This window comes from Oncorhynchus tshawytscha, unplaced genomic scaffold (assembly GCF_018296145.1).
Source record: "Oncorhynchus tshawytscha isolate Ot180627B unplaced genomic scaffold, Otsh_v2.0 Un_contig_210_pilon_pilon, whole genome shotgun sequence".
Taxonomy (NCBI): domain Eukaryota; kingdom Metazoa; phylum Chordata; class Actinopteri; order Salmoniformes; family Salmonidae; genus Oncorhynchus; species Oncorhynchus tshawytscha.
The window spans coordinates 281,526-295,770 of NW_024609700.1; the positions used below are offsets into that span (position 1 = coordinate 281,526).

At 47.5% G+C, this 14,245-nt stretch overlaps 3 non-coding genes across 3 annotated transcripts; all 3 read right to left on the bottom strand.

Annotated features, from left to right (window-relative positions):
* Positions 1 to 1,812: 1,812 nt before the first annotated feature.
* On the bottom strand, positions 1,813 to 2,028 carry LOC121845520. Its single transcript, XR_006082619.1, has one exon. It is a non-coding gene; the product is annotated as a small nucleolar RNA U3 (small nucleolar RNA).
* Positions 2,029 to 2,553: 525 nt separating this feature from the next.
* Positions 2,554 to 2,769, bottom strand: LOC112262471. Its single transcript, XR_002955356.2, has one exon. It is a non-coding gene; the product is annotated as a small nucleolar RNA U3 (small nucleolar RNA).
* A 10,775-nt stretch (positions 2,770 to 13,544) lies between these two features.
* Positions 13,545 to 13,760, bottom strand: LOC121845519. Its single transcript, XR_006082618.1, has one exon. It is a non-coding gene; the product is annotated as a small nucleolar RNA U3 (small nucleolar RNA).
* Positions 13,761 to 14,245: the final 485 nt, after the last annotated feature.

Sequence of the window (14,245 nt, forward strand, 5' to 3'; positions counted from 1 at the left end):
TGATATAGAGTACAGTATCAACGTATGCATATGAGATGAACAATGTAGGGTAAGTAACATTATATAAGGTAGCATTGTTTAAAGTGGCTAGTGATATATTTACATCATTTCCCATCAATTCCCATGATTAAAGTGGCTGGAGTAGAGTCAGTGTCATTGACAGTGTGTTGGCAGTAGCCACTCAATGTTAGTGGTGGCTGTTTAACAGTCTGATGGCCTTGAGATAGAAGCTGTTTTTCAGTCTCTCGGTCCCAGCTTTGATGCACCTGTACTGACCTCGCCTTCTGGATGGCAGCGGGGTGAACAGGCAGTGGCTCGGTGGTTGATGTCCTTGATGATCTTTATGGCCTTCCTGTAGCATCGGGTGGTGTAGGTGTCCTGGAGGGCAGGTAGTTTGCCCCGGTGATGCGTTGTGCAGACCTCACTACCCTCTGGAGAGCCTTACGGTTGAGGGCGGTGCAGTTGCCATACCAGGCGGTGATACAGCCCGCCAGGATGCTCTCGATTGTGCATCTGTAGAAGTTTGTGAGTGCTTTTGGTGACAAGCCGAATTTCTTCAGCCTCCTGAGGTTGAAGAGGCGCTGCTGCGCCTTCCTCACGATGCTGTCTGTGTGAGTGGACCAATTCAGTTTGTCTGTGATGTGTATGCCGAGGAACTTAAAACTTGCTACCCTCTCCACTACTGTTCCATCGATGTGGATGGGGGGTGTTCCCTCTGCTGTTTCCTGAAGTCCACAATCATCTCCTTACTTTTGTTGACGTTGAGTGTGAGGTTATTTTCCTGACACCACACTCCGAGGGCCCTCACCTCCTCCCTGTAGGCCGTCTCGTCGTTGTTGGTAATCAAGCCTACCACTGTTGTGTCGTCCGCAAACTTGATGATTGAGTTGGAGGCGTGCATGGCCACGCAGTCGTGGGTGAACAGGGAGTACAGGAGAGGGCTCAGAACGCACCCTTGTGGGGCCCCAGTGTTGAGGATCAGCGGGGAGGAGATGTTGTTGCCTACCCTCACCACCTGGGGGCGGCCCGTCAGGAAGTCCAGTACCCAGTTGCACAGGGCGGGGTCGAGACCCAGGGTCTCGAGCTTGATGACGAGCTTGGAGGGTACTATGGTGTTGAATGCCGAGCTGTAGTCGATGAACAGCATTCTCACATAGGGATTCCTCTTGTCCAGATGGGTTAGGGCAGTGTGCAGTGTGGTTGAGATTGCATCGTCTGTGGACCTATTTGGGCGTAAGCAAATTGGAGTGGGTCAAGGGTGTCAGGTAGGGTGGAGGTGATATGGTCCTTGACTAGTCTCTCAAAGCACTTCATGATGACGGATGTGAGTGCTACGGGGCGGTAGTAAGCGGCGTCCCTCCCGCGTCTGCCATGGAGAGGAGGTACAGGACCTCCCTGGTCAGGGTTTCTCCAGAAGTAGACTTTTACCATCGGCCTTGTCTTTTTTGTCTTGGTTGAATTTCTTGATTTTAAGTTCCTTTATTTCTGTAGACAACTTGTCCTGGAGCGCTTGGTTAGTTTTCATCAGTTCATTGAATATGCCATCATCATTAACAGCTATTTGTAGAATATGCGTTTGTCTTCAATCGTGTTATCCATTTCAATAAAATCATGTTTCAACTGGTCAAGAATTAATGTCATTAAATCAATAGAGCATTTGTTCAGGATGGCACACCAGCGCTCACATAAATCATCTATGCGCTGTCCAAATAATGGTTCTTTAGTATTGAAGCCATCTGTGTAATGGTGATAAATGAATTAATAACCTGAATTACAATAAAAACATATTAAATTTATCAATATTAGGAGTTAACCACTCTGATCATATTCCCTCCCTCAATGCTCCACAAGGAAGCAAAGAACGGTCATCAATGGCAGAAAGCGGATGAACTGAATCATTACTCAAAGCCCGCTTCGCGCTCAGAAGGGAATATCGCATCTCATCATCGTGGGTTGCGAGATCAAACACTTTAGAAACACATTTCTCAAGTCAAGAACTATAGAAATGATCCCTGAAAGTATAGTCTTAATTAAATTGAGGGCGAGCGAGGGTAGCCTCTGTTGGAGCTGTTATTCTCACTAACGGTTTCCCACCGTACAAAGAGCACACTATATAGTACCACGTGGCCGAAATCATGCTTATCGGGCTACTTTTCATCAATGGGTCACATAAGGAATCAGTTATTGTCGTGTTTTATGCCCAAGAAAGCTTCAAAAGACATTTTCAAGATGCTCCACAATATAACTGTAAATGAGGGAGGTGCCAGAAGGTACTCATTGCAGTTTTTATGGGACTGAAAAATTGGCTGAAAAAGTCAATGGCCTACAATAGAGAAAATACAAGAAAAACCTTTTGAGAAATCACATGTAATTGAAAAGGTAGAGTTCTGACTGGATTAAAATCACATATCTCCTATACAACGTCATAGCAAGGAAAACAGGAACATTAAACTGTATTGAAACCAACTGTGTTGTATAATGGTGATAACCTATTTAAAAACTCAACTACAATACGTGTCCTAAAGAAGTTAATATTAACAATATTAAAAGCTAACCACTCTGATCATATTCCCTCCCTCAATGCTCCACAAGGAAGCAAAGAACGGTCATCAATGGCAGAAAGCGGATGAACTGAATCATTACTCAAAGCCCGCTTCGCGCTCAGAAGGGAATATCGCGTCTCATCCTCGTGGGTTGCGAGATCAAACACTTTAGAAACACATTTCTCAAGTCAAGAACTATAGAAATGATCCCTGAAAGTATAGTCTTAACGTATCTTTGGGTGAGCAGGGGAAGTCTATGTCGGAGCAGTCATTCTGACTGACGGTTTCACAGCTCCCTCCCTCACTGTCACTACCTACAGCCGCTTCTCACTGTATGCAGAGCGCGATACAGCAGCACGTGGCAGCAGCCTTACTATTGACCCGTATCAGGTATCACATTGTATTGAATGTAAAGTAACAGTTAATAAACATATAATATAATTTACTGGCTCACAAAAAGCACATATGTCCCAGATTCACAGAATACATTCTCTAGTTGCCTAAAAATAAATAATGGGAGGTACCTACCAGAGGCTGCTCAGTTTTTGGGCGACTACTACCATTGGCTGAAACCACCAGTGGTATACGTTAGATAATATATTTATTGTTTAATACTGAACACAAATATAAAGGCAACTAGAACAATGTAAACTATTTTACTGTGATAGTTCATAAAAGGAAATTGTTCAATTGAAATAAATTATTATAATACATATCGATGGATTTCACATGACAAAGGTGCCTTCTCAGCCCCGTCCTGTCGTCCCTGTTCCCCCTATGACTGCGTGACCACGCACGCCTCCAACTCAATCGTCAAGTTCGCAGACGACACAACAGTAGTAGGCCTGATTACCAACATTGACGAGACAGCCTACAGGAAGGAGGTGAGGGGCGGAGTGGTGCAGGAAAATACCCTCTCCCTCAACGTCAACAAAACGAAGGAGCTGATTGTGGACTTCAGAAAACAGCAGAGGGAGCACCCCCCCATCCACATCGACAGGACCGCAGTGGAGAAGGTGAAAAGCTTCAAGTTTCTCAGAATACACATCACTGACCATCTGAAATGGTCCACCCAAACAGACAGCAAGGTGAAGAAGGCGCATTTCGTTACACCTGCAATAACACCTGCTAAATATGTTTATGTGACCAATATAATTTGATTTGACTGAGCAGGGGCCCAGCCACTGGGGAGCCAGGACCCAGTCACTGGGGAGCCAGGCCCCAACCACTGGGGAGCCAGGCCCCAGCCACTGGGGAGCCAGGCCCAGCCAATCAGAACAAGTTTTTCCCCACATGTTCTTTTTTTTGGTTATCTGACCAGAACTTAAATACCCATCTAGGACAGTAAAGATAAATCAAATCAAATCAAATTTTTTATTTGTCACATACACATGGTTAGCAGATGTTAATGCGAGTGTAGCGAAATGCTTGTGCTTCTAGTTCCGACAATGCAGTAATAACGAGCAAGTAATCTAACTAACAATTCCAAAAAAACTACTGTCATACACAGTGTAAGGGGATAAAGAATATGTACATAAGGATATATGAATGAGTGATGGTACAGAGCAGCATAGGCAAGATACAGTAGATGATATCGAGTACAGTATATACATATGAGATAAGTATGTAAACCAAGTGGCATAGTTAAAGTGGCTAGTGATACATGTATTACATAAGGATGCAGTCGATGATATAGAGTACAGTATCAACGTATGCATATGAGATGAACAATGTAGGGTAAGTAACATTATATAAGGTAGCATTGTTTAAAGTGGCTAGTGATATATTTACATCATTTCCCATCGATTCCCATGATTAAAGTGGCTGGAGTAGAGTCAGTGTCATTGACAGTGTGTTGGCAGTAGCCACTCAATGTTAGTGGTGGCTGTTTAACAGTCTGATGGCCTGAGATGAGAGTCTCTCGGTACTGACCTCGCCTTCTGGATGGCAGCGGGGTGAACAGGCAGTGGCTCGGGTGGTTGATGTCCTTGATGATCTTTATGGCCTGGATCCGGGGTGAACAGGCATCGGGTGGGTGGTGATCTTTAGGTGTCCTGAGGGCAGGCAGTTTGCCCCCGGTGATGCGTTGTGCAGACCTCACTACCCTCTGGAGAGCCTTACGGTTGAGGGCGGTGCAGTTGCCATACCAGGCGGTGATACAGCCCGCCAGGATGCTCTCGATTGTGCATCTGTAGAAGTTTGTGAGTGCTTTTGGTGACAAGCCGAATTTCTTCAGCCTCCTGAGGTTGAAGAGGCGCTGCTGCGCCTTCCTCACGATGCTGTCTGTGTGAGTGGACCAATTCAGTTTGTCTGTGATGTGTATGCCGAGGAACTTAAAACTTGCTACCCTCTCCACTACTGTTCCATCGATGTGGATGGGGGTGTTCCCTCTGCTGTTTCCTGAAGTCCACAATCATCTCCTTAGTTTTGTTGACGTTGAGTGTGAGGTTATTTTCCTGACACCACACTCCGAGGGCCCTCACCTCCTCCCTGTAGGCCGTCTCGTCGTTGTTGGTAATCAAGCCTACCACTGTTGTGTCGTCCGCAAACTTGATGATTGAGTTGGAGGCGTGCATGGCCACGCAGTCGTGGGTGAACAGGGAGTACAGGAGAGGGCTCAGAACGCACCCTTGTGGGGCCCCAGTGTTGAGGATCAGCGGGGAGGAGATGTTGTTGCCTACCCTCACCACCTGGGGGCGGCCCGTCAGGAAGTCCAGTACCCAGTTGCACAGGGCGGGGTCGAGACCCAGGGTCTCGAGCTTGATGACGAGCTTGGAGGGTACTATGGTGTTGAATGCCGAGCTGTAGTCGATGAACAGCATTCTCACATAGGTATTCCTCTTGTCCAGATGGGTTAGGGCAGTGTGCAGTGTGGTTGAGATTGCATCGTCTGTGGACCTATTTGGGCGGTAAGCAAATTGGAGTGGGTCAAGGGTGTCAGGTAGGGTGGAGGTGATATGGTCCTTGACTAGTCTCTCAAAGCACTTCATGATGACGGATGTGAGTGCTACGGGGCGGTAGTCGTTTAGCTCAGTTACCTTAGCTTTCTTGGGAACAGGAACAATGGTGGCCCTCTTGAAGCATGTGGGAACAGCAGACTGGTATAGGGATTGATTGAATATGTCCGTAAACACACCGGCCAGCTGGTCTGCGCATGCTCTGAGGGCGCGGCTGGGGATGCCGTCTGGGCCTGCAGCCTTGCGAGGGTTAACACGTTTAAATGTCTTACTCACTTCGGCTGCAGTGAAGGAGAGACCGCATGTTTCCGTTGCAGGCCGTGTCAGTGGCACTGTATTGTCCTCAAAGCGGGCAAAAAGTTATTTAGTCTGCCTGGGAGCAAGACATCCTGGTCCGTGACTGGGCTGGGTTTCTTCCTGTAGTCCGTGATTGACTGTAGACCCTGCCACATACCTCTTGTGTCTGAGCCGTTGAATTGAGATTCTACTTTGTCTCTGTACTGGCGCTTAGCTTGTTTGATAGCCTTGCGGAGGGAATAGCTGCACTGTTTGTATTCAGCCATGTTACCAGACACCTTGCCCTGATTAAAAGCAGTGGTTCGTGCCTTCAGTTTCACACGAATGCTGCCATCAATCCACGGTTTCTGGTTAGGGAATGTTTTAATCGTTGCTATGGGAACGACATCTTCAACGCACGTTCTAATGAACTCGCACACCGTATCAGCGTATTCGTCAATGTTGTTGTCTGACGCAATACGAAACATCTCCCAGTCCACGTGATGGAAGCAGTCTTGGAGTGTGGAGTCAGCTTGGTCGGACCAGCGTTGGACAGACCTCAGCGTGGGAGCTTCTTGTTTTAGTTTCTGTCTGTAGGCAGGGATCAACAAAATGGAGTCGTGGTCAGCTTTTCCAAAAGGGGGCGGGGCAGGGCCTTATATGCGTCGCGGAAGTTAGAGTAACAATGATCCAGGGTCTTTCCACCCCTGGTTGCGCAATCGATATGCTGATAAAATTTAGGGAGTCTTGTTTTCAGATTAGCCTTGTTAAAATCCCCAGCTACAATGAATGCAGCCTCCGGATAAATCGTTTCCAGTTTGCAGAGAGTTAAATAAAGTTCGTTCAGAGCCATCGATGTGTCTGCTTGGGGGGGGATATATACGGCTGTGATTATAATCGAAGAGAATTCTCTTGGTAGATAATGCGGTCTACATTTGATTGTGAGGAATTCTAAATCAGGTGAACAGAAGGATTTGAGTTCCTGTATGTTTCTTTCATCACACCATGTCACGTTGGCCATAAGACATACGCCCCGCCCCTCTTCTTACCAGAAAGATGTTTGTTTCTGTCGGCGCGATGCGTGGAGAAACCCGCTGGCTGCACCGCTCGGATTGCGTCTCTCCAGTTAGCCATGTTTCCGTGAAGCAGAGAACGTTACAGTCTCTGATGTCCCTCTGGAATGCTACCCTTGCTCGGATTTCATCAACCTTGTTGTCAAGAGACTGGACATTGGCAAGAAGAATGCTAGGGAGTGGTGCACGATGTGCCCGTCTCCGGAGTCTGACCAGAAGACCGCTTCGTTTCCCTCTTTTCTGAGTCGTTTTTTTTTTGGTCGCTGCATGTGATCCACTCGGTTACACTGGTTGTAAGGCAGAACACAGGATCCGCGTCGCGAAAAACATATTCTTGGTCGTACTGATGGTGAGTTGACGCTGATCTTATATTCAGTAGTTCTTGTCGGCTGTATGTAAAGAAACCTAAGATGACCTGGGGTACTAGTGTAAGAAATAACACGTAAAAAACAAAAAACTGCATAGTTTCCTAGGAACGCGAAGCGAGGCGGCCATCTCTGTCGGCGCCGGAAGTACTTGTACTAATGTACTAATGTACTAGTGTGGCCCAGCCCCTGGGGAGCCAGGCCCAGCCAATCAGAACAAGTTTTTCCCCACATGTTCTTTTTTGGAGAGTCACTGTCCAGCAAAGGGAGGACCCTGGGGGCTATGGTGGGTTGAAAGCCATCCCATCCACCATAGTCCTCGGAGAGAACAGGGGCCATGTTCACTACCAGGACCAGCCCAAGCTGTGCCGTAAGTGTGGTGAACATGGCCACCTTGCAGACGCCTGTCAGAAGGTCGTCTGCATGAAGTGCCGGGAGGTGGGCCACCGCTAAGAGGAGTGCACGAACAGAAGGTCGTGCAACCTCTGTGGCGAGCGGTCCCACCTCATCCGCGACTGCCCCTCCTCCTGGGCCAACAGGGCCAAGGCTGGAAGGAGGGAGTGGGCGGCCGCGGACCGGGCTTTCGAGCGCCAGAGGGCTGGAACGGCAGTTGCCGAGGTGGTAGTGGAGGAGCCGGTGGTGGTGGAGGAGGAGGCAGTAGTGGAGGCGGTAGTGGTGGTGGAGGAGACAGTTGTGGAGCCGGTGGTGGTGGTAGTGGCTGTAGTGGAGGGCGCGGAAGGTGTAGTGGTGGAAGAAGTGGGAGGAGAGGACAAAACCCTCCCCACCCCAATCCCCCTGCCCCAGACTAATGTGACCCCTGAAGGAGAAAGGGCCGAGAAAGACGGCTCCGGAGAGATGTTCAGCGAAAGCTCCCCAAGTGGGTCAGATATTATAGGGTCGGTGTCGGAAAGCACCATGGAGACTGTGTCAGAAGGTACGGGAGAGGAGGGGGAGATTCTGAAGGAACACCTCCCCCTACGTAAAAGAAACGCTGAAGAGCTCTCTGACCCCGAACAGGGTGAGGAGAAAAAGGGAAAGGTGGAGTGGGAGAGCTCTCAGGGGGAGGAAGAACCCAGAACCTTCCCCTCCAACTCCCCCAATCAAGTTTCCTTTTTAAGCCCTATTTTAACCTCCTCTCCCTTCCAAACTCCCTTACCCCGGAGGGAGAGAGAGAAAGTCCCGGAGAACTAACCCCTTTTAACTGTTCAATGCTTCTTCTTTTAGCACTGTTTTTACTCACCCCTTTTATGGCTTTGAAAATCACCACTATAAATGTGAGGAGTGTAAGAACAGCAACAAGAGCACAGTCGGTTTTATCCTTTTAGAAAGGTTTAACTCTGATGTGTTTTTACTACAGGAGTGTGGTCTACCCTTTTATCCTCTTACAGGAAATGGGAGGATAAGTGGCAGCACGGGCCCTCCATTTGGAGTGGTTCCAATTTTAACAAAACGACGGTGTTGCCATTTTAATCAAGACTCCACAGGTGGTGGTGAAGGGAGCACGGTGGTGGTAGGTGGGCGTGCTCTTTTAGCCAATTGTACCTTTATGGGGAGGGATTTTAACGTGCTAAATGTGTATGGTTTTAATGACAAACATGACCGGTGCACACTTTTAGAAGACCTGCAGTCCCACATGCTAGGGAGGGATCCTCTAGTGGTGGGTGGGGATTTTAACTGTGTTTTAAGTAGAGCAGACAGGAGAGGGGCAGGAGGGGATTTTAAGGTAGACAGGTCAAGTGTTTTATTGCAAGGGCTGTGCAGGGATTTTAAACTGACTGACTGTTTTAAAACCCTGCATCCAAGAGAGGAGGGCTTCACCTGGACCAGTGGCGACGGCACCAGAGCCTCTCGCATTGATTATCTGTTTACCCGGGACTGTCCCCCAACTGATGCTAGAATAACCCCTGCTTTCTTCTCAGATCACGTAATGCTGACGTGCACCCTTTCACTATCTTCGGGGGTGACTGTGGGAAGAGGGCCCTGGAAATTGAACTGCTCCCTTTTAGAAGATGATAGAGTAGTTAGTCAGTACAGAGAGCAGTTCAGCCAGTGGCAGACGCTACAGGACTTCTTTGACACGCGAGCACAGTGGTGGGAAATGGTGAAGGGAAGGACGAGGACCTTCTTTAGAGAGATAGGAAAGAAAAAAAGCAAAGAAAAAGAGAGACGCATGGTGGGACTGCAAAAGCGACTGGAAAGGTATTTTAACCTATGCCAACAGGGCCTTGATTTTAACCAAGAAATTAAAGAAGTAAAAAAGGAAATGGCACTTTTAGCAGAACAGAGAAGCAAGGGGGTTATTTTAAGAAGCAAGGAAAGGGAATTAGAAGAGGGGGAGAAGTGCACCAGGTACTTTTTTAAGAAAATAGTTAGTAAGGGTAGGATTATGACAGGATTGAGAAACAAGGACGGGGTTTTAAAAACAGACACAGAGGGAATAAAGGAAGTGGTCGAGGACTTTTATGGGGAACTGTTTGGGGTAAAAGATGTGTGCGAGGGAACAATGGGGGACCTTTTAACATACATCGACAAGACCTTACCCAATACAGACGACCTGAAAAAAGACCTGACGAGGACAGAAATAGACCAAGGACTGAAACGTTTTAAGAGGGGTAAATCACCGGGGGAGGACGGCCTCCCCTTGGAGTTTTATCTGACCTTTTGGGATGTTTTAGCCAACGAACTTCTGACTGTTTTTACTGACTTCGAACACCTTGACAGACTACCCGACAGTTTTAGAGTGGGGATCGTGACTCTTTTATACAAGAAAAACGACAGGACTGACCTGAAAAACTGGAGACCGATTACCCTTTTAAACTTTGATTGTAAACTTTTTACCAAGGTTTTAACACTCAGAATGTCTTCTGTTTTAGGGGAGGTGATCCACCCGGACCAAACCTGTGCCGTGCCCGGAAGGAAGATCACGGACAGCCTGATACTGATCCGAGATGCCATCTGTTATGCGAGAGACAGAAACATGCTGCTTGTAGTCCTAAATTTAGATTTTGATCGGGTCTCGCACCAGTACCTCTTTAAGGTGCTGCAAAAAATGGGTTTCCCGGACAGGTTTTTAGCTTGGGTGGGACTGCTGTACGGGGACATCACCAGCAAAATCCTTGTAAATGGGCATCTGTCAAAAGCAGTGGGAGTACACTGCAGCGTCCGTCAGGGCTGTCCGTTATCTCCTCTTCTGTTCGTGGCCTGTATTGAACCACTGGCACAGGTCTTGAGAAGGGACCAAGGGATCAGTGGGGTGGGTATCCCGGGGAGTGGGGGGATGACCGCCAAGTGCGTCTTTTACATGGACGACGTCAACATTTTATGTACCGACCTTTTATCCGTCGACAGGACTCTGGACAGGACTGACTGGTACGGACGAGCCTCTGGGGCGAGACTGAACAGAGACAAGACAGAGGCCCAATTCTTCGGACCGTGGGCAGACCCAGACTTGACCAGACTACCTCTGACAGTTAAACTGACGGACATAAGGGTACTGGGGGTAAAGTCTGACCGGGGGGGAGGAGGGAGCGGTAACTGGAGTGGAATCCTGGGGACTGTAAGACAGAGACTGGGTTTTTGGGGACTACGACAGCTGACTTTTGAGGGCAAGGTTTCAATCATTAAAGATGTGATTTTACCTGTGCTTTTATTAATCAGTTCTGTTTTTATTCCCCCTCGAAGGAGTATTTTAGACCTGGAGCGAATGCTTTTTTACTTCCTGTGGGGAGGCAAGTGGGAGAGGCTGAGGAGGGAGGTGGTCAAGAGGCCCAGGTCCAAGGGGGGGAAAGGCTTGCCTGACCTCTACTTGTTCCTGGGCAGCCGCTACACAGCGTTACATCTGACTCTTGCCATCTCCCCGGTCAACAACAAGACTCAGGCCCTCGCACGGTTCTGGCTGGGATCTTACCTCAGGACTCTGAGGCTGATCCCAGTCGACCTGCGAGCCCCAGTCTCTTTCCTGCTACCCCCGCCCTACGTCCAGCTCCAGAAGTTTTTAAGACATTTTAAACTGGAAAAAGAAACAGTCACGGTCTTAACAAAACACCGCTCTCTTCTCTCTCTTGTGCAGGATCGGGAACCAGTATGTCCAGTGCGCGGGCTCGCTATAGGTGAGCCTACAACGGTTTGGCGCAACGTGGCCCACCCTGCTCTCCTGAATCGGCATCGGGACCTGTCCTGGATGGTCGCCCACGAGATCCTCCAGGTCAGGGCCGTTATGCACTCACGGGGCATGGCGAGGACATCCGCGTGCCCCCGACCAGGCTGCGGCCAAGAAGAGTCGGTGAGGCACATGCTCTGGGAGTGTAGAGCCGCCAGGGACCTGTGGAAGGGAGCAGGCCCCCTGATCACCTCGTGTCTGCCAGCAGGGGAGGACCTAACACCTCAGCTCGTGCTGTATGGGGTGGGCCGAAGGCCCATTTCATCGAAGACCTTCACCAAGCTCTGGCCCACCCTCACGTGCCTGAAGGAAGCACTGTGGTCCTCCCGTAACCTGCTGGTAGCGAAAAACGTAGAGATCACCCCCCAGGCAGTGGCCATGGTAGCCACGGAAGCCCTGGGGTGGTACGAAAGGAAGGGGGCCTCGACCCCAGGCGAAGGGTCCCCCACAACACCCTAGGTCCCGGCGGCCACGGCCTGACAGCGCTGCGGCGCCTAGGGCGATGCGCCTAGGGGAGGGATCTCCTCTGGGCCCCGAAGGACGGGATGATGATCTATTCAGAAGAGCAGGATGAGGTGAGCTTGATAACGACTCACCCCGCTCCTGTACAAGGGACTGAAGACAGCTTTTTAACAAAGTGGCTTTTTAACATGTTTTTCATGTCTTAAAAATGTTTTACCTTTGTTGAATCATTAGTACACATTTTAAATGGCTTTACAGATTTGATGTTTTTACAAGGAAAGTACTTTTATTAATGGTTGTTTTCATTGGTTTTAACAACATGTACTTTTTAACAAATTTAAATGTAACTTTCAAATGCTGTGTTTTATGCTTTGTTGCTGTTTTTATGTGTATAAATGATGTAAAAAATGTATGAGCTTTTTAAAGGAATTGTGCCCATAAAACTTTTCCAAAAGAAAAAAAAAACATGTTCTTTTTTGGTTATCTGACCAGAACTTAAATACCCATCTAGGACAGTAAAGATAGTATTCTGAAATTGGGAAGTAGGGTCACTTCTGAGTTTCTTGTAAAAGGTGTTGTCAAGCAGCTGTCTATGACACTCATTTACATAAACTGTCCTATCTAAGAGTACAACCGACCCACCCTTATCAGCAGGGCGAATAAGGACTGACGTATCAGATTGTATATGGAAAGATTTGGACTCCTGTTTGTTCTTACGGAACATCTTTTTCAACAAGTCTGCAATATGTCTCGATAGAGTGATTGCGATTGGCTGGAGGTATAAAATAACTCTTGCTTCTAAAAGGAGTCGGAGTATGTGCAGGGGAGCAACCTACTGGTTCAATAGAAATGTCAGGATTAGGGGAGCTAAAGTATTCCCTTAAACGGATGTTTCTAAAACACTTAAACATGTCTACCTTAACATCAAAATCGTTGCACTGGGTTGTAAAGGCACAAAATATAACCCTTTATTCAGCAAAGAGAAATGGGCAGGGCTCAATATCTTGCTTGATTAATTAAAGACACAGTCCCGTGGGTTCTGGGACCGTGTGAACGGTCTCCTCTGCCTCTGATAGTCGTTTCTTCTTACGCCGTCGGGTGCGGCATCTCGTCGATGCGCGTGCCTGCGGCCTCCTCCGCCCTTCCGTCCGTCCGTCCAGTCTCTCGTTGAATAAAAAACTACCACTGGAAGCCGATGAGGCGCTGGTTGTAGAGCGTTGATCAGACAAGGGTGGATCGAAGTAAGCGGCGTCCCTCCCGCGTCTGCCATGGAGAGGAGGTACAGGACCTCCCTGGTCAGGGTTTCTCCAGAAGTAGACTTTTACCATCGGCCTTGTCTTTTTTGTCTTGGTTGAATTTCTTGATTTTAAGTTCCTTTATTTCTGTAGACAACTTGTCCTGGAGCGCTTGGTTAGTTTTCATCAGTTCATTGAATATGCCATCATCATTAACAGCTATTTGTAGAATATGCGTTTGTCTTCAATCGTGTTATCCATTTCAATAAAATCATGTTTCAACTGGTCAAGAATTAATGTCATTAAATCAATAGAGCATTTGTTCAGGATGGCACACCAGCGCTCACATAAATCATCTATGCGCTGTCCAAATAATGGTTCTTTAGTGTTGAAGCCATCTGTGTAATGGTGAAAAATGAATTAATAACCTGAATTACAATAAAAACATATTAAATTTATCAATATTAGGAGTTAACCACTCTGATCATATTCCCTCCCTCAATGCTCCACAAGGAAGCAAAGAACGGTCATCAATGGCAGAGAGCGGATGAACTGAATCATTACTCAAAGCCCGCTTCGCGCTCAGAAGGGAATATCGCATCTCATCATCGTGGGTTGCGAGATCGAACACTTTAGAAACACATTTCTCAAGTCAAGAACTATAGAAATGATCCCTGAAAGTATAGTCTTAATTAAATTGAGGGCGAGCGAGGGTAGCCTCTGTTGGAGCTGTTATTCTCACTAACGGTTTCCCACCGTACAACGAGCACACTATATAGTACCACGTGGCCGAAATCATGGTTATCGGGCTACTTTTCATCAATAGGTCACATAAGGAATCAGTTATTGTCGTGTTTTATGCCCAAGAAAGCTTCATAAAAGACATTTTCAAGATGCTCCACAATATAACTGTAAATGAGGGAGGTGCCAGAAGGTACTCATTGCAGTTTTTATGGGACTGAAAAATTGGCTGAAAAAGTCAATGGCCTACAATAGAGAAAATACAAGAAAAACCTTTTGAGAAATCACATGTAATTGAAAAGGTAGAGTTCTGACTGGATTAAAATCACATATCTCCTATACAACGTCATAGCAAGGAAAACAGGAACATTAAACTGTATTGAAACCAACTGTGTTGTATAATGGTGATAAACTATTTTAAAAACTCAACTACA